General features: G+C 50.8%; 1 protein-coding gene across 1 annotated transcript in view; it reads right to left on the bottom strand.

Moving 5' to 3' along the window:
* LOC126535956 (uncharacterized) overlaps positions 1 to 26,533 on the bottom strand; it is a 638,450-nt gene that overhangs the window by 338,397 nt on the left and 273,520 nt on the right. The window lies entirely within an intron of this gene.

Genomic DNA, 26,533 nt, shown 5'->3' with positions numbered 1-26,533 from the left:
TAGTACATGACGCAACGCCACAAAGACCTACAACAAATACAATATATCTATGATCACACATACTTTCAAGTGAGGTGAGGCAGAGCGAAAGCCCATTTTAGAATTTCTTTTTGACGAAAACGACAAAATGCTGCCGCTGCTGCTGTCTACAATATCAAGAACGGTGAATGTGGTCCGTAAGCAGGTGGCTTTCGCTACGATAGGCTTGGCCGTGCTGTCACGTTATCTACGGAAGCCACGCAAAACACTAAGTGGTGGTACGCGCGTAAACAAAGGCAGCTCTGCGTCACATAGTGAAGGAGAGATAAAAAAACAGGCGTAGAACAGGTGCGGGCAAACACAAACGATAATGCGATAGCCCTCTTTTACGTTTTTTTTTTCTTTTCCTTTCTCTGTTTCTCCCTTTATCCGCCACACTGAATAGCACTATGCAACAGGGCACACATCTGTATCATTGTCTACCGAGAAAGATGTTGACCTAGGTAATGCCATAATTACACAAAGTATACTTATTAACTAAGGTTTGTCCGTTACTTAGTAATGTGATTATGTATAAAGTGATTGTGTGAATCATCTTGTGACTACAGAACGCCAATAATGACAGCGACGCTACCACATCCATGACCTCACGTCTGCAGCTTTCCTTTTCGCTGTTCCGTAATGCACTATTCGCTGTTACGTAAGCGCGCGATAACGCTGAATACAGAATACTCAGTCACTCATCGGCACCTCGCTGACTCGCACGAAAGATGCGTGTATACATATACTGAGCCGTTCGTAATGCTCCATAAAGGTGGCCTATTTGAAGAGGCACAATCTGTTGTGTAAAGAAATCTTCACCGTGAGAGTGGAGCGGAAAACTCGTTTCATTCTCAGGAGCGCTGATTCTGTCACCGTCCATCTCGAAGAACATTCCAGGTGCCAGAACCGCGCGCGAGCCACCTCCCGTGCCACGCCTTCTTCTTTTACCCGCGCATAATATAATACAAGCCAGCGAGGACCTCAATCTGAGTTCCGTCATGCGAAAATTGGGATCAACCACTCTCTTATGGAGATTTTACAGTAATAACACCGCTTATATATATATATATATATATATATCCGTGGAACTACGCCATACACGGCCGTGTGCCGTATGTGCTTCCTTCATCGTACAACACATACAACAAATCACCAGAGTAAAACATCGGCCAGTAGGCGAGCGTTTTCTTCCTCTGTTGTTGATAAGGCAGTAAATAGACACATTTGCACCTGCATATAGCCGAAGGCACTCGACTAAGGAACCTGCTTATCTCACGCAGGGCTAGGGCAATGACCATGCCAATTATCTCGCATTCAAGGCGTCCGCGCTACCTATAACACCTTCGCAGCCGACCGATAAGAGGAGACTCGAAGACAACACGTCCAGGCCTGGCCGATCGCATACAAGGCAAATTCTCGCCGTAGGTGCGCTATATACTGTGCCCGAAACGAAACCCGTGTTTACCGCCGGCAATATTTAGCCCTCAGTGTGGCTCATGCAACAAGCGCTGTCTCCTCCGTGCGCAATCATCCTCGCATGCTGTAGCCGCTGCCGAGAAACAAGGTAGCCGCAGGCGCAACGTGCACTCAAGTGAACGTTGAAAACGCCGAGAAGGCTCCGGGCCAGGCGAAAGAAAACTGCCCGCAGGAAGAAACACTTTCACCGCCGCGTCTTCTGAGCCCGCAGTGGAAGCACGGGTGGAAGCACGCCGAGTTCCCAAGCGGAAGGAAGAAGCACAAGTAAGACTCGAGAGGAGAGCGTCCGGGGACAAACAACGCGCCCCCGAGCGCACACAGATGTAATCGCGCTCACTGCCCCGACGCCGTCATGGTCATCATTATTATTATCATCATCATCATCTCCTTCGTAATCCCGAGACGACTGACCTACTTTCTCTCGGGGCACAGAGCGTCGTCGACATTCCGGGCAGCCTGCTTCTGCAAACGGAGCCGGTAATCGGGTGCTGCGAATGTTTCTGCCTGCCCCCAAATTTCGGTACCCCCGGGGGCCGCATTTGTATGCGCACTTTGAACGACAAAAGAGTAGAAAAGCGTGCTATCTGCAGCGCTCTACAGAAAACACTGCGCCACCCCCACTCCATCCCGATTTCCCCGGCTTTGTTCCTTTCTTTTTTGGTTTCTTATATATATATATATATATATATATATATATATATATATATATATATATATATATACACACTACCGTTTGCATGCCCCCTTGTACACGATAGTTTCTTCAGGGGCCCCGAGCCGGCGCAACTTTACAGATAATAATCATCAGTTGTTGTTCTTGTTGTTGTTATTGTCATTTTTCGCCACAGTTTTCGCATACCAGTTGGAGAGCTTCCTTGCAATTTCTTTCTAATCGGTCATTTTTGCTTGACCGAGCATTCCGTCTTGTCTGCACAGTTGTCTATCGCTGCCTTTTTCCTTCCTTGTTTTATTTTTTGCCGTCTTTCGCTAGTTTTACATTCCTCGACCAACCGTCTTTTCCACTGCACCGGTGCAAACATCGCGGCGACATCTCGTCGAAATCTCGAAGAGCGCCTGTAATGGATGAAACGCCGGGTTGTCTCCGCCCAAAAGCATCCCATATCCAGGCACAAGGCAGAACCACTCATCAGGCGGTCAACGATGATCGATAGTTTACGAGCGTGTACCTCTCAGGGACGCAGTATAGGGCGCAACTTTCAGCCACTGCCTATGCATTAGACAGCACCGTCGAAGAAAATGTTATCGTAGAGAAATGCTATTGGTACGACCCCAGACACAATAGACCTCCCACAGAGGCGTGAAAGCGGCTAACCAAAGATCCCACACATTGTTGGCAAAACGGTCAGTGAAGCGACGAAAATTCTTCGATTCCGCTAAAAGTGGTCCTTCAACAAGCAAGAGTTATATGACGCTACAGACACAAAACCTGGCTATAGTGTACCGATTCAAAGGTTGTGATTCGCCGGTATTAGAGTAAAATATTGCTTACTTATAATGTGTGTAAAGCGTTATCAGTCATCAGAAATCCACTTGGGTTCTCTAGTTCGACAAGTGCTTCTCCTTAAGGCTAAGCAGGATGAGGAAGAACAACTCGTCTACCGTTATAACTGTGAACCATCTGTAAATATCCTGTCCTGTTGACGAAAACAGGAGGAAATGTCCTTTTCTTTTTTTTAGCGTATCTTACAGATAGAACAAATACAAAGGGCATGTCACAGCCCGAATAAGGGCAACGTAAATGTAAGATAATGCGAGAGGTATTGTTTCTCGATACTGTCGCCTTCTTCCTGGTTACGCGCACATCCCGGACTGTGAGCACTATGCGTCGTGCCGTAGACGGTTGGTCGAGTGCTTTGTGCTTGGCCGCTGAAATCACGAGAGAGAGCGTCATCAAGCGCACCTATGGCGTGTATATTCAAAGGTCAATTTCTAAAAGAGGAGTTTTGCGTACGTCGCCGAAAATACTACTCCGCTCTGATGACACCATGAAGGCTATTGTGGCTTTTCTGATAGGGCGAACTTAACATGCGACCCTAAGAATTGTCTTCACGTATTTATTTTTTTAAATTCTTTCTCTTTATTCATGTCCATCAGCGTTCCTCTCCTCCTTCTCCTCCTCCTGCTCCTCCTAATCATCATCATTCTCCCTCTCTCTCTCTCTCTCTCTCTCTCTCTCTCTCTCTGCATGTGTTCGCTTCCATCTAAACCCAAGGCTACTCGAGGTGGAACACAGTGGTTCGGGACAACGTCGCTGCCTTTCGCCTCGTAATAGATCTCGTCTCCCTCTCAAGTTGAGCTGATTGAGATGACCTGAAATTAAAGCGAAAAACAAGAACGCAATAGCGTCGTCCACTGTCACCGCTGTAGTATGCAGACAACGCCGCGGATGCTCAATGGTTTTCGCTCACGCATCAACCTGCGGACCAGGCATTCCGTCAGTGACCGTCAGAAGGCGCAGCAGCATTGGGGGCAACGAACGCCCTTGAGAGGCCTTCGAGCCCTCTCTCTCTCGTCACGCAACCGACAAGGAGCGCACGGGACGGACGCGCCACACGACGTCGCCGGGCACCGCCGGCCGCGGTTTTGCACAGGCAGCCCCGATGTGGGTCACAAACAGACGGGCTTCGTCGCCGGCAGACGTCATCGGTGAAAAGCTGCGCGCACACGCAGCGCTCGCCGTGCCTCGCCTCAGCAACAGCGGTTCCGGCATTGGGAATCCCGGCTGGGGCTCGGTGGAGGAGTAGAGCACCAGCGGAGACTCGCACGCGACTGGCTGGCGCGAGGAAGTAGACGGACGGACGTACAGATGGATGGATAGATGGATGCTTCACGTGTCCAAGGATTTGCGTAACCGGCACGCTTCAACCAGAACCAAGCACTGGTTCTAATGAGTCTCCTGCTGACAACACCAACCACAAAAGAGGGAGAGAGGGGAGATGACCGAAAGACGAGGTTACCTTAAATGCACGGCCGGTGTAAGGTTATTATCTAGACTCCAGCAGCTTCCATCGAACACCATTTGATTTACATCGGCTTGGATATTCCCTCTTTCGACTAGACTGACCGCTTTGGTTTAATTTGATTGAAGACTTCAAGCTGAAGCCACTTGTGAGAGGCATAACACATTTCATTGTGTTAAAGAGTGCGGTAAAAAAATTTAATTTCCTGTAAGTCTGTCTTGGCAATATTTGCATTCATCGGCACACCACGCATCGTTCTGCAGTGAGAGACCTGTACACACGCGACCTTTTGAAATATATAGGACATCATGATTCCATTCACTCTCGTTACGTCACACCAAACAGTGTCGACGGGGAGTGGGAATCCATTTTATTTAGAACAGCGTGCATGGCCGATCTACGCGGTTGATACACAGTGGACGGGGCATGCCAGCCCCTCGCCAACAACGTGTACTTTCCGAGGATGCGCGCGCTAATGACCGCCACGTGGCCGCATGATGGTAACAATACTGGCTGTGCTACAGCAGTGGTCCGGGACGAGCGCTTCAGTTCAAAGCCTGAAATGGGTCACCACACCGGCTGAGGCTTCGTCATCTCCGCCGTCATCGCAGGCCTCCCTTGCCGGGGCGGGAGTGACCGCTGGCGATGACGCTATTGCTGCTGCAAGCGATTGCAGCTCCTCCTGTTCATGCGCTCAATGTGCGTGCGTGTGTGTGTGTGTGTATGTATATGTGCTGTTGTCCATTCGAACGTGACCTGCAGAGCGCGCGGCGTGCGAGTGTGTCTTTTTCTATACTGCTGCGAACGACGTCGTGACTGCGCACATGCTGTAGCCACCCGTGGTCTCCTCCCTGGATTGTCCCTTCTGGAAAGGACCGTCTGGGCGGTTAAGAAGAAGGGGAGGGGGCATATGTTGATGCATGGTCGTCAGCAGTGTGACACCAATACACACATGTCCGGTCTGTGCGTGTAACCGCTCTAAAAATGAAGTTAGCCTACCCCCTCTACATTTCTCGTGGATTTTTTTTTTTTTTTGTGATATAGATGTTATTTTTGCTAGATCAAACCTATAGAGTGCGTATTGACTTCAGGTAGGCTATTTTGTATTTCATATTCTTTTGGCTACATAATCAATGTGGGCAGTCTAGAGACTTTAATTGGAGTTTAGTTTTTCTAACTATAGATTGGACCTTTTGTTAATACGGCTACGGCGACGGTGGTGGCCTGTGGCAACAACACAATCACCACCTCACACACAAAGTCTACGGCGCATATACACTTCTTCAAGACTTCCATTTCTCCCTGTATAACGTCTGTATAGATGGTGCTTATAGGTAGTTCGTCCACAAGTTTACTTATGTAAGTCTATTTCTTTTGCTGCTCAACAGACACACAGAAGTGTTGTTTCATTCAGGATACATCAGCCCTGAAAAAGTGTGACACACGCATAAGTTAACAGGCTGACTATTATAAAATTCACAGAGTTCATGGTAAAATAATCTACAGACTTTCATGGAATGTCTAGGTGAATCGTTGAGAGAAAAACGCTGTCAGCGCGCGAGTTGCGCAGAAAGACACCGCATGTGCGCCACGTGTCGATTGCATACACCAGCTTCGTCATACCAGGAGCCCGGTCGTAATTTTGATGCAAGCTCCGATAGCATTCAAGTGGAATCGTACAAGACTCAAGGAAGTTAAATCTTTCAAACCTGGCGGTCTTCACAGACGAATATCAATTAGAGAGAGAGAGAGAGAGAGAGAGATGGGAAGAAGGAAAGGCATGGAGGTTAACCAGACTGAGTCCAGTTTGCTACCCTACACGTAGGGAGGGGAATGGGGAGTGAAAGAGAGAGAGAGAGAGAGAGAGAGGGAGGGAGGGAGGGTGGGAGGGAGAGAGAGATAACTTGGGTGTAGGATGTCTATAGTCGGGCACTCAAGTCTGTTGCCTTCAGGTAGTGAAAAAGCGCTCGAACTGCTTTCTGGGCTAATGAACTGTGAGACCAGGCTCCCAAGATCTTCGCTTCCGTAAATGGTCTGTCATCCATATCAATTAATTACCAATAGGCCCAAGTCGCTGCGGTTGTCAATTCATTCCGTTTTATCCTTTGCCGCAGTACATTTCTTTTCTTGCAATTAATGCTTACATTTTTTCAAGCTTACTGCCCATGATTCCAAACAGCAGTAAATCTACAGCTCTGCCTTGATGCCTGTTGACAAATTGAGATCTCGTTAGTTCGTGCGAAAAGAACAACAATAATAATTTCGGTTTGAAAGATGTTTGCGTATTTTTTCTACCGCTTTTTTTTGTTTCAATAACGTTCTACCTTCTCACAGAAATCAAACTTTTGCGCACGAAAGAATTAAAATGTTCGCAGCGGGATACTCAAGAAAGAGATATCGCACGTTGCGCTTTCACCTCCAGAAAATTATCGCGCGAGTTGCAATTGCGGGACACGCATAGGGGCGCCCCTACAAGCGCCCTCCGGAAAGAGGCATCCAGCTGGAAGAAATGGAAGCGTGAACTGTCAGGGAAACTCACTGGCAACGAACGCCCCACCACAGCCGTTGCTATCTCGGCATTCGCCATACTTTAGAGCTATGTAACCAAGAGAGAGAAAGAGAATATGTACAGAGAAGCAGAAATGTTAACCGGAGGTGTAGTCGCGGCTGGCTACCCTGCAAAAGCGGAAGCATGTAGGCAGCGAGAACACGAACTCAACCAACGCAAGGCGCGTATAAACGGTCCAAAGGCAGCGCCTTCAACGGCTATTGCTTAGTTATTACGGAAGCTAGGAATCGGCCTTAAGCATAGCACTCATTCAGCCTCTCGTTGCACATTGGGGCATGGTCACTGGATAATACACCGATGCAGGAACAGGAATGGCGAAAAGAAAGAGAAACTGACGCAGTTCCCGGTTTCGCATTCGTAAAGACAAGCTCCCGATCTCAACAGTGCGTATCGAGTCTTCTTTTCTTGCTTAATCAGGAGTCAACAGGATGCTCGAAGCAGCGGCCGCACACGAACAAAAACACCACGCAGCTTGCCTTTTGGTTCTGTCGCTCATGCCCAAAGCTAATTGCATGGTTAGTCATTAGAGTGAGCCTGGGGCGGAGGCATCCAGACACGCGCTCTCCTGATGAACGAACCTTCTTGGTAACTCCAAGGAATCACTTAACCAAAGGGTCTTTTAGTATACCCATATACTGCTCGTCCTACGGCAACAGCATAGTGCATCAGCCCAGCAATAGAAAAAGAAAAGGCAACTGCGCGCGGCCGGCTTGGCAAATGGCTCGGGCAGCGGCGACCACACCTTGCGACCTGCCTCCGTTGGGCGTAACGCAATCCGCCACGCACGTGGCCGAGACTGCCAGCCTGTTAATGCGCGGAATCGATCAAAGGTCACTCTGGTCATTACTTGTGTGTTGCCCCCGTGAGCTGCCAGCCACTCTGCGGCCACGAGCGAAGGTCGCAATCACACTCCTTTACGATGCACGAATGTGTCTACAGCGCGAGCGCCATGTAAGGTATCGCGTACTGATCAGTCTATACGCCTCCAACCGACCACCGGCCCTCCGAATATGCCAATAGTAAATGTCGGACGCTAGAAATTGCTTTTCCCGCGCGAGACTTGTTCCCTCGCTACCGTACAACAGAGCAATACTGCGGTCCGCGCGAGGACGCACGTTCTTCTTGCATGACGCAAGCAGGCCCGCAAACGAGCAAGCACACCCAGGAAACTCACAGAAAGACGAATCGTACAGATGTTGAAGAAGGCAAACAGGCGCTAAATTGTATGACGCAAGATTTTACGAACGTCTCGCGTTACGAAGTGACGTTTAGCGTTTCAATGTTTGAGAACAATCAGCTGGCTCACATCTTGCGCACGCTGCAGTCGTCGATGGCTGTAAATAAGGTTGAGCATTATAATAATGCGTTACCTTGTAGTAACTATAGCGCTACAAAGTAATGCTAAACGTAACGCGGAGAGGAACGCTAAACTTTCGCAACTTCTCGCTTTACGAACATTTTCTAACGTAAATTTATCTTATCATAGCTTTAGAGTTACGAAGTAAACGCTGAAAGTTATGCAAGAAGTTGCGAAGCGGCTCCAGCGCAGATATACTTAGCGTTGTGAGGTCGTCGAACTCCGGAAAGCAAGCTTCAAGCGGTTCTGTCAGTGCTGGGCATGCAGTAAGTAATAACTTCAAGTGGTGCCATGCTTTAAAGAGAGAGATGCCACTTAATGAAAACTGGATAGGCTTGCCTGGCAACACAACCAGTATGCCATACTCCAGATGGGAATGATACGTACACTGCATGTCACACGCAACGCACGCAAAACACACAACAACACGCGATCTTCAAGATAACCAGTGGCTCTCAGAAAGCTTTCTTTGTGTCCACGTTTGCCCGAAGGTGCAATAAAATTGCCGAGTGCCTCTGTGTTCGACCTGGCAGTCTATTACCTCAGTGAGATAAACATTATAACGTCTTGTTCCTGGTGTGAATGGTAGTGTTCGCAGACAAAACTCGCTAAGAATCACACGTAGTAACTACGTCAGCTTTCACTAGTCTAGTCGAAAACGTAGTAGCCACACGTTTCCAGACTATTCAGTAAGTTTGCAAACATCACTGTTGGTTGCCCGCGGCTATACCATATGACGTATACATCACTGTTGGTTGCCCGCGGCTATACCATATGACGTATCTATTAAATGAGCTCTATTCAACTGATCTAACTGGAATATAAGAAAAAGAAATGACATGTTATCTGGACCATATAGTCGTCTTGATCACTGCGTACGTGAAACATGAAAAATCAGGCTTGAAATGTAAGGGATCGTTTAAACAAGGTCAGTTAGTCGTCTTTTATAGGCGAAAAGCAAAACCATTCTTCCTGGGGGCACTCTTGAGTGGGGTCGAATAAGTGGATTACGCACCTTCCGCAGGACCAATAAATAGAAAGGCCAATATCCTTGTAATTTCGCGCCATAGAGAAGCCAGCCATGAGTGACTGGCAGTCCCCGCCTCGAGCAAAAATAGACAGTGGGCATCGGACCTCTACAACAGGAAAAAGACCGCGAAGGAAAAGGCGGTGACAAGGGGAGGTACAAACACGGCGTCATTGAGGCAGGACAACAAAGCCGAGAAACACAAAGTGCGGAAAGCATAGCGCTCAAGAGGCAGTGTTTTGCATGGTCTTGAGCTGAAAACAGAGTGCGATAGGCGGAGATAGAAAGAAGGAGGTACGTGCTGGTCAAAGCAAGAAGGAAGCCGAGAACAGGGTACACGCATTCATATACGCGAAACAGTGCTCAGCGTGACGCGCGTTTATGGAAATCAGGACCTCCTTTATATACCAACCGCATCAGAAGAAACAAAAACGGGAAATATGTCGAGATGCCCGTCAAAAGTAGGTGGGCAGAGGCGGCATTACAGATACCGGCACACAATGGAAAAGGGGAACGCGCGCTGCTTTACAGAAAGGCGCACCCTAGAGGCACACGGCGGCGGCCTCGCGAGAACGGAAGCAGCACAAAGATGAAATGTGCTCCTCGCAAGCGCAGCTATAGGGGAGCGCGATTCCGGTGCGATACTGGCTCCGCGATGCCATGGCGCGTCGGGCAGGCTGCTGAAGGCGGCCAGCTAGCGGTCCGCGGTCGCGGCTGAACCGACGACCGACCGGAGCGCGGCCGCGCCGTGGAGAAGGCAGCGTAGCCCACGTTGCCGCCGCCGCCCACTGCCCGACATGGGCGCAGTAGAACACGCGGGGCCTTCGACGCGCGAGGCGGCGGCCCTGCCCGCGTTTTCGCCTTCGACCGTTGCTCACGCGCCGTTCGCTGCGCGGCGCCGAACAATACGGCACGGTCGTCGTCCAAGGCTGCCCATCCACGAAGGCGGCGCCGACGACGACGAGGGCTGGCCGGCTGTCGCTGCCGCAATCTTTGACAAGCAAGCGCGCGTGAGGCGTGTTGCGAAGGGAAAACAAGAAACGCCGGCGGATCCCCGAGAATGAGGGGGAAGGAAAGGAAGGGCAACGAGAGCTATATCGCAGCGCCCGCGGCTCGTGCAGGAGCCTGACGGCTGCATGCGCGTGCTCGCCTTCCTCACCAGCACGTCCGCGTGTGAAGGAGCGGGCACGCGGTCTACCAGTGAGTCTTCAAATATAAAGCGAGCTCACGCCCAGGCGACAGAAGCTCCGGGAAGAAGAAGAACAAAGGGGTAAAACCGGGGCGCCTCGTCGGCGCGAAAGTCACGGCCTCCATTAGCATGAGGTCCGCCGTCTCCTTTGTCGACCCATTGTGGTGCGCGAGATAAGTTGGACTATGCGGACAAGCCAAGGAAGCGGCGCTTGCGAGCACGCGATCGCCGCGCCGCCGCCGCCCGAACCGGAGGCACCGAGCGTCAGCGTTGAGGGAGAGACGACGGCAGACCTGGCCCGGGCGTTAGTGTGTCAGCGCGGGCCCGCTCCCCGCTGGGAAAGCAACAGATGGCATTCCCGGCGTGCCGCGGCGCATACACGGGTTCTTAAGGCCCGCGTCATTCTGCGCGGTGGTGGTACCTAGCAGAGCACGATTCCGACGTCAAAGAGGGCTGTAATCGGCAAGCGCGGTCAGAGACAATGCGTTGAAGCCAACGACGTCGTCTCTGCCAACTAGGCACGGTGTGTTTATGACGCGGCCTGCACCCAAGGGCACCCCAGGCTGCTCGCAAACTTTCTTCTCTTTGACGCCGGCGCTACCCACACCTCTAACACTTGAGGCTTGCGTTCTTCTCCAAAGTGTGATTGCCTTCGGAACGCGCCAACGACGATTTGGAAGACGAGCCATTGTTGCGCGTGCTGCCGGTAACGGTCTCGGATAGCGAGGCGGTGACCGCGACGCGAAGCGCCGATTGCATGCGCCCAGCGTAAGATATAGTGCAAGCGGCGTGCTCCGCGCATGTGAGCGGCCAGGATGCTTAGCGCGATCGCTTGACCAAGTGCGAAGTGCGTGCTTGTGAGTACGCAACGTAGCGTGTCTCCAAGTTCCCTTCGACTGAACATCGAAGGGTCGACCTGCTTGGCTGACAAACGGTCGTGTTCTTCTACACTGAGTGCGTTTTCTTATACGCATATGCAACAAGCTCAGATGTTGTCGATCATCCTCGACGCCAGCATGACAGAATTTGCGCGGAGACGGAGCAAGTACGCTCGCTCAGTTCAAGTTCGCTGGCCTTAGTTACGTGAATATCGACGACACGTGAAAATGTGCGCACATACATCAGTCCTACGCTGATAATATTTGGAAGCGGCATTGCTACACACTGCGCTTTCGTATTCACAAGGTTCGGTGAACAACCAGTAAGCATTTGCACAGAATCTGTGCAGGCCAAAGAAGGCATTTAAAAACTAATGTTGACAATTGAACAGTTGATCCGGTTCTCCGAAGCCGCAATTGTCCATCAACGTGCAAGCGATTGATAAATGTACAGCAGAAAGCAAACAGGACTCGCGCTTGCCTTCGTTTCCCTCCAACTTGGTTCCAGTCTGTACACGATGAATGCGTACTCACTGATGGCTAAGTTCGCATCGCGTATCTCGTTTCAGCGATAAGAGACTTCAAAGACTAGCACGGTAAGCAAGTGTCGTCCACAGACAATTTTGTTGGTACCTTTCAAGCGGCAGCATCTCAGTTTTTATGTGCATGCCGGCGCTCGTTCTGGGAAGCCAGTCTCCAAACCGCGCGAGAGCGTTACGACTCTCAATAACGCGTTCAACCACGTAAGAGCGCTTCAACTACTCGATACCGCGTGGAGACTTGAGAAAGCCGACTGTTTCTTGCGAGGTGGCACTTGTGAATAGAATAAAATATCGTCCACAGTCCACGTCCACATATGTGTTGTTTCCTGTAAACTGTGTATATGTGTATGTGTGTTCAAAACAAATAATAGACAGCAATATTATGAGCTTAGTGCACACCTGCCTTAAATGAAGTTGCGAACCGTGCTTCGTTTGCAATTACTGAGCGGCACATATGTAGTTACAGTCGCCAGATGCGCATCTATGTTTCTGCCTCTCTCTGCGCAAGTGTGTAAAACAAAGAGCACTGAAACAGCCGATACTGCCTTTATACCAGTATCTTAACCAACCCCACGAACCCCTTGAATTTAAAGCATACATCTTCAAGACGGAAGAGTCGGTCGAAGTCGAAGAATTGAGCTTGTCCGGTCTGCGAAAACGTTAGGTGTGTTTTTTGATAGTCAAATATCATGGACTGATCACACAGACTTCCTTGCAGGAAAGCTTAGGCAAGTCGCTGGAATACTGCTTAGTTTAAAACCATCGGCATGCAAAGTTAAACTTCTCTTATACAATGGTCCTTTCCTGCGTCACATGCAGTACTACTGTCTGGTGTGGAGTAAGATATGTGCTACTAACTTCCTGCTTCAAAAGAAGGTAATTCGTACCATCTGTAATGCTCCAGCAGATGCTCATACTGCACCTCTCTTCAAACAGTTGAAACGCGCTGTCGTTGCCTATCCTACAGACGTGAAACAAAACCAGTCATACATTATGTCCCTAACGCAGTTAGTTAGAAACAGAACAGAGTTAAGCACACATAACCCGAGCTATGGCATGTGCCCTGTCCTCGAACCAACTACGCTTTTGAAATGCTGCATCATCGCTTACCACGCCTGTTAAACACACTCATGCGCAATAATATCCATGTCACTTCCTGCCCTGTTTCGTGTTTGTATGAGTTTTTCAGCAAAGTTCGATCATGACCGAATTTGCTGTTTCATGCTGCTTTTTGTAATTTGCTGCTTTTTCTCTTATGTGAAAACTGCGGCTTGCTTCGATCTTTTGTAGAGTTTCTTCTTATATTGGGGAATTTTCTTTTTTTGCCGGCGCAAGTTGATAACAACATTGTATTGTATTGTAATGTATTGTTTTGCTGTCGGTCCTGAATCAGTGCCTGTACCTGCCGCTGCTGCCCTCAGACAGGGTTTTAAGGCCCGTCGAGTTGCTGTGCGCAACGTTTTCCTTAAATCCCCCATAGGTTGTACGTTTACGGAAACAAAGGCCCTCGAGTCGGCGACGCGAGGCAAGGCGATTCCCCGCGCTGACGCGTCATGCTTTCTGTCGGCCCGATTTTTCTCACCTCCGACAACTCGACGTGACAGCGCGCCGTCCGCGACCCGCAATCACGTTAGGCCGCGAGAAGCACAGAACTCGTGCGAGCGGCCCCGCGTTGTCCGGGGCCAAGAATCGACGCCCTTCCGTGATCGAGCAGCAGTGTGGCGCGTGCATAACCCGGTCTCCCCGGCCCCGTGCGCGCGGCGAACGCGTGCACGCAATGCGGTGGTCGCCGGCCGGCCACTGCGTCGTTGCGTGATCCCGAGCGTGAGGCCTTGCCCTGTGTCGCGTTGAAACAGAGAAGGGAGGTCGCCCTCGATTGCCCGAGCTGCCCGACCGCGCCACGGGAGTCACGCATTCAAGGACAGGCGAGGAGCCGCGCCCGGGACCATGGCTCTCGGGTCACGAACGTGGCAATCAGTGGCCCTTTTGTGGACGACCAGGCATACGGTGGACGAAAATTTCACCATTGGAGGGATATAGAAAAAAGGCACCCCTTCCTGTGTCGGCTGTCGTCGTGTACTTCTTACGTTTTCTAAGGATGTTTTATGCAATGGTAGAATAGAGCATGCACATTTTCTTCTGACCGCAATGTAACTATCTAGCATCGCGGCCCTTAAGAAATTGAGGGCCCCAATGCTAGACAAAATGTGAATTGTGCGACAGACTGAAACTTGTAGCACGTAGCATCGTGTTATCGTGCGAATTTTTTTTGCTTTGTATTTTTGTTTGTTTGTTTGTTTGGTGTGCCATCTTTTGTTCCCTTTATCCCTTTCCTCTGCACAGGATAGCCAGCCGGTACTTACACTAGCTAAGCTCCCAGTTTCCTTCCATTTTTTTCTCGCTCTCTCTTTCTAGCATTGCGGTATCAGTGTCGCCTAGAGATATATTCGTATAGGCTCTGTATGTGACCCCCCTGACGCCGTAATGCTAGACAATACAATCTCTGTACGTCACATACGTTGATTATATGGCGCCTTTACTGTGTGATAGCGCCCACACAGATAATCAAGCATTGTTAGTTCTTCCCCTTTCCTTCTCCCCTTTCTTTTCTCTCGTCTTTCCTATCCCCTACCCCGGTACAGGGTGCTAAACTGAAGATATTGCTTGGTAAACCTTCCTGTCTATCCTTTTATCTCTCACAGCGGCCAGCAGAGGGAAGAGGGGGAGCAGGAGTGATGGACAGGAAGTGAAAAAAAAATTAAATTATGGGGTTTTACGTGCCAAAACCACTTTCTGATTATGAGGCACGCCGTAGTGGAGGACTCCGGAAATTTCGACCACCTGGGGTTCTTTAACGTGCACCTAAACCTAAGTACACGGGTGTTTTCGCATTTCGCCTTCATCGAAATGCGGCCGCCGTGGCCGGGATTCGATCCCGCGACCTCGTGCTCAGCAGCCCAACACCATAGCCACTGAGCAACCACGGCGGGTTGACAGGGAGTGAGGATAGAAGGGAAGATGGACAGGAAACAGGGAGTCCTTTCCTTACATGCAGTGGACTACACAGGGCTTCAGGTGCGGCGACCGACACCTTAGTTCGCGTGTCACACACAGCACATTACTTACGGCACGGCGATCGCACGCCGTCACCTCACGCAACATTTCTGCTCGCCTTCCTCTAGCTTACAGCCATTCCTAACCTATAGGCGTCTCGTAATTGCCATTTAATCATTGCACCTTGATGATGAAGTATCATCATATGGCGATGACGCTTCCGAAAATCGTGCAAACTTGGACGTCGCGGACACTGCAGGAGGATGAACCAGCAACAGGGGGAGGGGGGTGTCATATATGCGTCAATTGGGGAGAGCAACATTTAGCGCGGCCGCCGAAGAGGAACCATCGACGGCTGCCATACAAGAAGCGATCACGGCAACCGGGCCAGGAGATGTGGAAGGCGCCCGTGTTCAGCTACCGTACAGGCAGAGAACTCGCGACGTCCCATATCTGGGCCACGCAGAATTCTCCTCCCTCTTCACGCAGCGGCTTCGGCTACGGCTACTTCTGCTGACAGCGGCATCGCTGACGGCAGCATCAGCAAAACAAAGCGCGCCAACAACAGACAAACGGGGCGAGGAGCCTCGACGATACAGCGGCGGCGGGGATCGGCGGCTCACTTGCCGCCGTCGCCGCGCGCGCTGCGAGGAGGCGGAGGGGAGCGCCGCCAAGGAGAGCGCGCGACGCCAATGGGCTCCCGTAAGGGGGAGCCCACCTAGTGTTGATGCAAAACCTATCTAAATAAATGTTTTTCAGACAGAGACAGACCGGGTGCTCGTGCGCCGAGGAGGTGGGGCGGCCGGGCCATCGCCGAGAGCCATTCTCCGCGCCTGTTGGCGACGGCGTCACCCGGCGTTCGGGCTCGGCTGCAACTGACGCCGGCGAGAAAGGCCGCCCATCCATTACGGGGGCTGAGCGAGCCGATCGGCGGTCATCGCGGTGGAACCGGCGTCCACGCTTTTGCACGGTCAGGCCACTGCGCCGGATAATCCGGGAGAACAGTGGGGAAGAGGAGAGGCGGCACCCTCCGGTTGCGCTCATGTGGCCTCACCGAATGCGTGCAGGGTGGACAGAGTTTACTGCAAAAATTACGAGAGGCAACACTGACAGTGCGGTCGTTCAGATAGACCACGAGAATGACGGGTAGCGCGAGCATTCGGCCAATATTCGGTGCTTGTTGCTTCAAACTATCTTGTCGCAATATTTATTACGCTTTGTCTTTCTAAATTTCCAAGCATTTAATGTTTTCTCATCATTATGTACTTATGTTTGCGAACTGTTGCGAATTGTTGTATATATGGCGAAATATTTCGATGAAAATGATCAGTTTTCATAGTCACAAGGCCGTTTGAAGCCAGAAGGACCAAGCTTAGGCAAATCCACGTACTAACCATTATTCCTGTTTAAAGGTGAACCTCCGCACTTGTAGCTCCCGTAGGCACTAGCGGTATAGAGTTATACATCTAATTATTTTTTTATGAAACCTTACGGTTTAAGCTAAACAGCTGTGTCGTCGCTGTTAATCAGGCCCTGAATGCAAAAGCCACGTGACCAAGCGTGTGGCACGCACCCGCATTCATCGCAAAGCTGTTCATTAGAACAAACGTCACGTATCCGTGACGGAAGCGGGGGAGGTTGCCATCGCGCTAGCTATAGTGGCTCGGCCGCAATGGGACTGCGTTAGCATTTTCTCGGACTGCCGAGCAGAATGTTTAACTACGCCAGGAGCAAGACTCTTACAAGTTCGCCACATACTTCACTCGCTGCAAGATATCCTACAACAAGCTTTCTTTCTTTTATTCTGCATATTAGACTGCTACATTCTTCAAAGCGAAAAAAAAATATTATGAGAAAAGAGGGTAGTGACTTCGTCAATAGGTTCGGAGCAACAACCCAAGTCTGTTTGTGGGGGTGCGTGTAAAAAGAGGCTTATTTACATTGTTTCATAAATGCGATACATTGACAAGTGAGCATCTTGTCAAATGAGGAGCTTGCAAATGTGAAACAAATGAAGGGCGATCAAGACTTGTGCACCGTGACAACGACAGTCGAAAAACAAAGGTGCAGAGCCGTCGCATGATGGACCCAGTGCGTTGTGTCCGCTGAAGCATATACGTTTAAAGGCTAAAACCCCATGACAGCGATTTTGTGCTCGACGGCGAGGACCGACGGCTTCGAGCGACAAAACGGGCCCTCGCTTGAACAGATCGCTGGGTATTGTCGCTCGATCGCTCGGTATCACAAATCTAGAATTCGTCGCCCGTCGCCCCGCAAGTGCTATGAGCGACTAGCCAATAGCGTGGAGCTGGATGTATATCACTCAAATACTACTGATTGTCGCACAGAAGGAGCGAACGATTCAATTCTTATACGTACAAGGATAACAACCTACTGCAAGATCCTCAGAAATATTTTAAGCTGCTTTTTACAGTAAAATATGTCAACTTAAATTAATAAAGCACGCGTCACGCTACTTTCAGCGCATATATTGCTGCCCTCATACCGGCAACACCGGGGAGTCGTGGCTCAAAATCGTCGCTCGCATGGGGTACGACTTGTATAGCTACGAGCGAACGCGACAGCCATCTCAATCGCATCGCTTGTCGCTGTCGCGCGCAAGATCGCATTCATGGGGTTTATACTTAATACGGCTGCTTCGCACATCACTTTAAATCTCTGGCGAGATCGGCGAAACAACAAATGACTTTGCCTAAATCGAGACAACGATTTCCCTAAATTAGATGGCATCCTTATTGGATGTCGTTAAGTTATTTAGCATAAGTTAACTTATCCCTGCGTTCGCGCAGAAGTTGGTGCCTCGGCGCAGCAACTGCGGCCTTCCTGAATCATTCGGGACAGTGGCGCGGTCTTTCTCGCCGTAGACTCCAACAAGTGTTGCAAACGCCTATACATACCCGCAGACACGAATACTCGACAATATCCGATACTGCACTCTGAAATCGAATACGAACCGAATAGCAAGGCTTATTGGATTCTTATTTACAATATTAGCACGCGCCTAAAACAAGTTCAACTGAAACGCCAAGGACAGTGCTTGTTGAATGCCTCGGTCACGGGGAACGACAAGAAAGGGGGTTAACCGAGGGGCCCGAGTTTTATTAACCATACCATGAGAAGCCAACAAACAAAGACACCAGGAAAACACAGGGGAAGTTATTTGTACTTACTGATTGAATTAAATAAATGATAAATTAATGGCAATGAAAGTGGATGAAAAAACAACTTGCCGCAGGTGAGGCACGATCCCACGTTTTCGCATTCGGTCAGAGCATCGCACGCGTAATGCGCAGACGTGGGATGGTTCCACAACTGCGGCAAGTTGTTCTTTAGCCTACTTTCATTGAAAATTAATCTATCATTTATTTAAATCAATCAGTAAGTACAAGTAATTTACCCTATGTTTTCCTTGGTGTCTTTGTTTGTTGGCTTCTCGTGATATGATCAGTCACGGGGAGTCAAGCGTGCCACCGGAGCTCTGCAGGCGAAATTTACGCGCCAACAGCTCAATTGCCGGGTGGCTTCGAGATATTTAACAAAGACTGTACTTGAACGTCGATTTCCACATTCCCACATAAGTAAAGTCAGAGTGAGTCTCTATCGCCCCTCGATGAACTTAATTCATTTCTTTTGTTTTTTTCTCGAAGCACAGCCTGAGTTGCCTCTCATCACGGGCGATTATCAGTGCGTATTGTAAGCGCATGCTGCAGACCGCAGCACAATGCCATCAAGGTCCACCACCAACTACAGCGCGCATATGATTAAGCACGTTCCTGCCTGTGAAGTATGCATCGCACGAATGCAAGAGTGCTCCAACTCGGGTTGTTTAATTGTCGTAGGGCAGTCAGGGCATTCCTACCGGAGTTACGCGCGAAGAGCCTTCGGCAGTTGGGGTGCCGCTGCAATAACAAATTCTCCTTGACCGGAATGCTGGGCCTTTTAGCTTTGGCTTTGACTACATTAAAATTGAGGCGCTGCAAGATAAATGATCCCGATGGTGCGGAGAGTTACAGAGTCCGAACACGTCGCGCGTACCACAGGTAGCGGGTCGCGAGTCTAACTAGGCTAACGCAATCCATCGACATTACCAGTTTTGTTCATACGAAACTGCGCGCCCTTCAATGATTAATTTGAATTCCCAACATGGTGCCGCGATTGCAACGCCCCCTTTCCGTCCAAAATGGCGTTTACTCACATATCCATGCTTGTTCGCCGTGTACCACGGAATTCGTCCCAGCAAGAAAGCTTTCAAATAATACGTACGAGAAACCTGCACATGGCAGCAGTTCTCCTCGCTCCTCTCCTGCGCGCTTGCAGCAAGCCAGGGATGACAATATCGAACCAAATATAGTATCAAAATATTAAAGAGACAAGTCTCCTGGCCTCTACGTTCAATACTCCTACGTGAGCACGCGCAATCATACGGTGTTTTAACAGGAGCCGATATAATGCATGTGGTTATCAAATGTGGAGCTTATGGGGCATGTATTTTCTTCGAATTTTGTTTATGTACGCATTCGTAGCTTCCTTTGAACAGAGGGCCCCGTTCTTTTATTCGAGAATTCTCCGCAAGCTAACGGAATGCGGGCTTTGCCACGCAGTTTACTGTGGGAAAGCTTACTTGCCCGAACATCTCAGATTTTGCTATTCGTCGGCTGCACATTGCTCAGCGTTCATTGCGCATTGCTCATTGATTCGATCTCATAAAATTTTTGCGAGGTTCCATCTCTGTTGTCCTCATACCTACACGGTGACCTAGGCTCCATTATTTGCAGGAGCAACTCACGCTTACCCAACAATCCATTCTCTCTCTCAATCATCTCTTTCTCCACGACAGAAGCGAAGAACCAGCCCGCGGAAGCAACGTTAAGTGTAACCGCTGGCGCTTCCTGGATTTCATGTTTTGCGCGTGAGCGTTATAGTCAGGAAACGTCCATTATTGCATAAAAAGAGAGAAAGAAACCACACTGGGGGCTTTTCTACCTCGGATCGAGAAGACGGAAGTTCCGCTCTGTCCTGCGTACACATCGTAGAAATTGTGAGAGGGGGAAATAGTAATGGCTGCGTCTTTTCATTTTATCTCTTCATCCGGGGCCAAACAGCTCTAGTGGCACCTGCTACTGCACAGTACAGCGACTCGGAGGCGACAACCTTTAGCACTCGTGCCAACCCCGGATCAATAATTGACGGAGCACCTCGGAACACGTTGCTCGCAGTACAGGCGGAGGGGAAGAGAGGGGACAGTTGCGCGTACGGCGAGCTGTCGATTAAGCGACGTGGGAGCGCGTATGCGAAGGGGAGAAGGGTGCGAGAGCCGGTTTAATGGCCGCCGCTTCGGCCCACGAATGTCGGTGTTTTAATTGGCCGTTAACGTCCGCCCGGGGAGATTTGGGTGCGCAGCTCACCGCGCGTGCATTAAGACAAGCTCGGCAGGATCCGTGGGGCATCGCGATACTCGCGCGGGGAAGGGAGACGCGTGAATGGTGAAGCCGCGCGACCCGGAGAGTAAATCAGTCGAGTCATCGCCTCCGGGACACGCAATCAGTTGAGTCGCAAATGAAACAGCTTGTAGCCGGGCGTACGTGCGTGATCTTCGAGAGTGCGACGCTTGGACGACCGAGACTGTCGCAGTTGTGCGTATCGGTGGCAATTAGTGACGGGTTATGCACGCTATGGGGAGAGCGTTATGATTGTCACTACAGTCACCTTCACTTGAACACGGACTGGTCTCAGGACCAAGATGACCCAGTTTTCGCCCCGTAGAACTGCTTTGAACTTCGCACTATTGACGAGCGTATGACAATTTCTCCCTCGAATAGCTGCTTTTCATTCAGCGCTTACGTGCTCAGTCTTCTGTGCTTTTTCTATGATCTTCGCGCTCTGATTAATGTTCTGCTTTGACTGTGGTGATACACTTCCTTATTTTTCTTATAACAGATAGTAACACGACCATCTTATTCGCTATCGCTTCAACCGGATTCTTCATATTAGGCCACCGCCTGCAAAGTTTTTCGCACTCCAAAGGTGAGCTCAAGGTACGCTGCCGAGCAAGAATTGCAAGTTTGACTCTCGGCATGCGGCGCCGTTCATATATGGGAGCGGAATGCAAAAAAAAAAAACGCCCATATACAGTATATATATATATATATATATATATATATATATATATATATATATATATATATATATATATATATATATATATATATATATATATATATATATATATATATTGTTACGTTTCGCCTACAACGCGCGGTAATGCCGGCGCGGATGCAACGGACGCCGGGGCTTCGTTCAAAGCGGCGGACATTTTGGCCCGTTCGACGCCGCCGCAACGCCTCCCCGCCAAGCGTGTCCAGGCGTGTTTCAGTGCCACGTGTCTTCGTGTGTGCGTGTGTGTGTGTGTGCCCACGCTTGTCAAAGCGCGGCAGCCGGGGAGCGGAGCTCCCCAAGTGAGGAGCCAGGAGGTCTGTCCGTCGGCGGGTTGGCGATGCGTCACTACACTCGTCTCAACATGTCTCTCAGCTCGGCCGTGCTCCGCCGTCGCGTGGGCTCCGTGCTCCGCCGTCGCGTGGGCTCCGTGCTCCGCCGTCGCGTGGGCTCATCCCGTGACCTTCCTTCTTGCCCACGACGCCAAGAGTATAAGAGCAGCTGCCCCCGGACGCCGAGAGAGAGGCTCCGATTTGTTCTGTTGAGTTACGTGCTCTCCCGTCTCTCCACTTCGGTCGACCTGACCGGCCGCTCTTTTGCTATGTTAGAATAAACAAGTTGTTCTGTTACCAGTCTTCTCTTGCTTTGCCGGGACCTTCGGATGCTTCCAGTGCCCCAGGCCGCCAGGCCAACGCTACCCTTGGGGCTTGCGACCCATTGGCAAGATCGGGCGTCAGCACCGAGACCCCAACAACTGGTGGCAGCGGTGGGATCGCGACAACGGAGGCCAGCAGCGAAGAGATGCGGTTGAATGTATGCTGAGCAGCACAACGACCATCCGGGAGCAGTGCAACGAGCCCTGTGTGATGACTGGTTGCCTGCAGCGGAACGACTGCGCTGAAGTCTTGGCTGCGAGGTTTGGTGAGTGCGGGACTTTCTTCTTCTGAGTTTTGCCAGGCTTTTGTTAGTGTTAGAAACAGAGCTGGTAATTGTGGTTGTCGTTGCTGCCGGGTTAGTTTGCGGCAAGACAATAGTAGGCAGTAGAGAAAGCAGCATTCAGAGCAGCCATGGATTTGAAGTCGTTGCGCAAACCGATATTGCTGGAGCTTGCAAGAGAGTTGGGTCTGGATGTCTCAGACAAACTCAGAAAACCAGAACTGCTAAGGGCTATTCTTGAGTTAGAAGCTGAGGATGACGAGCTGTCGGATTGCCTTGAGACCATTGAGGAGCGGGCAAAAAGACATGAGCGCGAACTTAAAGAGCAGAAAGAAAAAGAAGAGCGCGAACACGCTTTGGAATTGAAGCGCCTCGAGATAGAGATGGAACGCGCTCGTAATGGAAGTCAGGCACACGGTGCAGGAGAACGAGTATTGTTCAAAATGACTGACCTGATGCGGCCGTTTAAGCTTGGAGAGGACATTGGTTTGTTCCTGGTTAACTTTGAGCGAACGTGCGAGAAGCAGGGGTTCTCTCGGGAAACGTGGCCACAGCGCTTGCTCACTTTGTTACCCGGCGAGGCGGCCGACGTAGTCGCTCGCTTGGAGAGAGAGGAGGCAGAGGATTTCGACAAAGTGAAATCGAGTCTGCTAAAAAAGTACAGGCTGTCAGCGGAGGCGTTCCGTCGGAAGTTTCGGGAAAATGAGAAAGGCAAAAGTGAGTCATATACAGAGTTTGCCTACAGGCTTATGTCAAACATGCAGGAGTGGCTCAAAGAAGAGAAAGCGTTTGGTGACCACGAGAAAGTTCTGCAGTGTTTCGGGCTAGAACAGTTTTATAGTCGGTTACCTGAGAACGTGCGGTACTGGGTCTTGGATAGGCCAGACGTTAGTACGGTGGCTAGAGCCGCTGAGCTAGCCGAGGAGTTTGTGACGCGTCGGGCTCGCGGAGCTAAGGACGGTCAAAAGGGTGAATTTGGCTCCAAGTTTGAGAGGCCGAAGTTCACACCCATGAGAGCAAAGGGGGATACACGTAGTGCGGATGCGAGTGAAAGCAGTCCGACCGAACGTAAGGAGACGGCGGCAACCGAAGCCGAACGCAGAAAGCGGTTCGAGACGAGGCAAGCGCGCGTTTGTTATACGTGCCAGAGGCCGGGTCACTTTTCGGCGCAGTGTCCAGAAACAAAAACAAAAGTCGTGTTTTTGTCTTTATGCAGCACTGACGAGAACATGAAGCTTCTCGAGCCTTACATGCGAGACCTCCTCGTGAACGGGAAAGAGTGCCGAGTGCTTCGCGATTCCGCAGCTACAATGGATGTAGTTCACCCCTCTTACGTAGAACCCGATATGTTCACGGGCGAGTGCGCATGGATCAAGCAAGCAGTGGAAGCTCATAGCGTGTGTCTGCCGGTAGCAAAAGTGCTTATTGAAGGACCTTTCGGAGCACTTGAGACGGAGGCCGCAGTGTCATCTATGCTGCCCCCCCAGTACCCGTACCTATTTTCGAACAGGTCCGATCACCTCCTGCGCGAAAAGGGGCTTTTGTTTGGTGAGGCTAGCGTTCAGGCCTTAACCAGATCGAAGGTTCGGGAGCTCGCTGCAAAGGCGGTAGTTGCGGGACCGACGTTGTCAAACAATGAAAAAGGGTCCGAGGTGCAGCAAGCTGGTATTCAGAGCACGCCCGAACTGAATAAAATTGAGCCTGTAGCGTTAAAGGCACCAGATACTGGAGAGGAAATTCCCGATGCGGGAAAGTTAGAAGAGCTTCCGGTCGAGCTTCCGGGACTAGGCTCAGTGACGAACAGGAAAGACACCGATCAAGTCATTAGTGACTTAATAAGTAAAGCATCGCTGTCGCCTGAGCAGAAAACCGAACTACACCAGCTCTTACAAGAATTTCAAGGTCTGTTCTCTGAGAGGCCTGGTAGGACTTCTGTCCTTACTCATGACATAGAACTTACCTCCCCAGAGCCAGTACGATCCAAGGCGTACCGGGTGTCACCCCGCCAGAGCGATATTATGGAGGCTGAGGTAAAGAAAATGCTACAGCTCGGTGTTATTGAAGCAGGTGAGAGTGATTATACCTCCCCTTTGATTTTAGTTGAGGTACCGGGCAAGGAACCTCGTTCTTGCGTCGACTACCGCAGGCTTAATTCCATCACTAAGGATCAAATTTATCCGATCCCTAACATCGAGGAGCGCCTTGAGAGAGTGAGTAGCGCTCAGTTTATTTCCACCCTAGATCTTGTCAGGGGTTATTGGCAGGTTCCACTTACAGAAGAGGCTAGTAGGTATGCGGCATTCATTTCACCAATGGGGACATTCCGTCCTAAAGTTTTGAGTTTTGGTTTGAAGAACGCGCCATACTGCTTTTCAAGCCTCATGGATAAAGTGTTGCGGGGACAGCAAGAATTCGCCTTACCGTATCTAGACGACGTAGCGATATTCTCCGCATCCTGGCCTGAGCATATGGCGCACTTGCGGGCAGTGCTAACCCGCCTGCGCAATGCGGGCTTGACAGTCAAGGCTCCCAAGTGCCAGTTAGCACAGGCCGAGGTTGTCTACCTCGGACACGTGATTGGTCGGGGTCGTCGCCGCCCCTCTGAAATAAAGGTGGCCGCTGTGCGAGACTTCCCGCAACCGCGCACGAAGACTGATATTCGGTCGTTCTTAGGTGTCGCCGGCTACTATCAGAGGTACATCCCCAGGTACTCTGATATCGCGGCTCCCCTAACGGATGCTCTAAGAAAGACAGAGCCGCAAACAGTCGTCTGGGATGAGACAAAGGAAAGAGCTTTTAGCGCCCTAAAGAGCGCCCTAACAAGCCAGCCTGTGCTACGATCGCCCGACTACACAAAAGGGTTCGTTGTTCAGTGTGATGCTAGTGAGCGAGGCATGGGCGTTGTACTGTGCCAACGGGAAAATGGAGAAGTAGAACACCCCGTCCTGTATGCTAGTCGTAAGCTGACGAGTCGTGAGCAGGCGTATAGCGCCACCGAGAAAGAGTGTGCGTGTATCGTGTGGGCCGTTCAGAAATTGTCATGTTACCTAGCCGGCTCGAGGTTTATCATTGAAACGGATCACTGCCCTCTCCAATGGCTGCAGACCATCTCTCCCAAAAATGGCCGCCTCCTGCGCTGGAGCCTCGCTTTGCAACAATATTCCTTTGAGGTGCGTTACAAAAAGGGGAGTCTCAACGGTAACGCCGATGGCTTAAGTCGAAGCCCCTAACGTGGGAATCAGCCTCAAAATTGCTTGTTACTGATGTTTTTCTTCCTGAGGCAGGATTTTTAACCTATTGCTTTTGTGTAGTGTTTCAAAGTGATGATGTGCTTTCTAGTGCAATTTTCCGATTTGTGGACGCGTTCTGAGTGCTGCTAAACTATTGTAAGGAACTAGGCAGCAGTATAAAAGGGGAAAGAGCCTGGCAGGGCTTAGTGAGGGTTGTGCCGTGCTTGCTGACTGAGCGGTTGACTTTCAGGCGTGGTTCTAACGCTTGCCGGAAACGAGAACAAAAATGTCAACTCTCCCGAAGTCACTTTGCAGTGTCCTGTGTGAACCTGAACGTGAGAACGAGGCCTTCTCTGTGCGCTGCGCTCAAGAAACGCCAAAGGACGCCCGACTTCGGTTATGAGCATCATCGAGCGACATCCCTCCGGACAGCGGATGCAGTCCCCTGACCATCGGGATCTCCTTCCCCCGGCGGGGCGGTCTGTTACGTTTCGCCTACAACGCGCGGTAATGCCGGCGCGGATGCAACGGACGCCGGGGCTTCGTTCAAAGCGGCGGACATTTTGGCCCGTTCGACGCCGCCGCAACGCCTCCCCGCCAAGCGTGTCCAGGCGTGTTTCAGTGCCACGTGTCTTCGTGTGTGCGTGTGTGTGTGTGTGCCACGCTTGTCAAAGCGCGGCAGCCGGGGAGCGGAGCTCCCCAAGTGAGGAGCCAGGAGGTCTGTCCGTCGGCGGGTTGGCGATGCGTCACTACACTCGTCTCAACATGTCTCTCAGCTCGGCCGTGCTCCGCCGTCGCGTGGGCTCCGTGCTCCGCCGTCGCGTGGGCTCCGTGCTCCGCCGTCGCGTGGGCTCATCCCGTGACCTTCCTTCTTGCCCACGACGCCGAGAGTATAAGAGCAGCTGCCCCCGGACGCCGAGAGAGAGGCTCCGATTTGTTCTGTTGAGTTACGTGCTCTCCCGTCTCTCCACTTCGGTCGACCTGACCGGCCGCTCTTTTGCTATGTTAGAATAAACAAGTTGTTCTGTTACCAGTCTTCTCTTGCTTTGCCGGGACCTTCGGATGCTTCCAGTGCCCCAGGCCGCCAGGCCAACGCTAC

This window comes from Dermacentor andersoni, chromosome 4, assembly GCF_023375885.2.
Source record: "Dermacentor andersoni chromosome 4, qqDerAnde1_hic_scaffold, whole genome shotgun sequence".
In the NCBI taxonomy this organism is placed as follows: domain Eukaryota; kingdom Metazoa; phylum Arthropoda; class Arachnida; order Ixodida; family Ixodidae; genus Dermacentor; species Dermacentor andersoni.
Note: the sequence above shows the minus strand (reverse complement) of the source record. Positions and strands in the feature narration are given on the sequence as shown.